Genomic DNA, 233 nt, shown 5'->3' with positions numbered 1-233 from the left:
ATGAGCTATTTCCTTGATATAAATCTCTCTATATGTATATTTATATGCTTCACTGGTTTTGCTTCTCTAGAGAACCCAGCCTAAGACATTTGGTACCGAGAGTGGTTCTAGAGAAACAAAATCGTAAGGATGAGTTTTCTAAATTGGTTCTCAAGTCTGGCTAGTCTTAAAGATGTTGATGACTCTGCTTCCAGCAGTAAAGAGGGCACTGCTAGCCCATGGAGTGAGGTGGC

The sequence above is a fragment of the Trichechus manatus genome, unplaced genomic scaffold (genome assembly GCF_000243295.1).
Source record: "Trichechus manatus latirostris isolate Lorelei unplaced genomic scaffold, TriManLat1.0 scaffold00027, whole genome shotgun sequence".
NCBI classification, from domain to species: Eukaryota; Metazoa; Chordata; class Mammalia; order Sirenia; family Trichechidae; genus Trichechus; species Trichechus manatus.
This window is presented reverse-complemented; position numbering follows the sequence as displayed.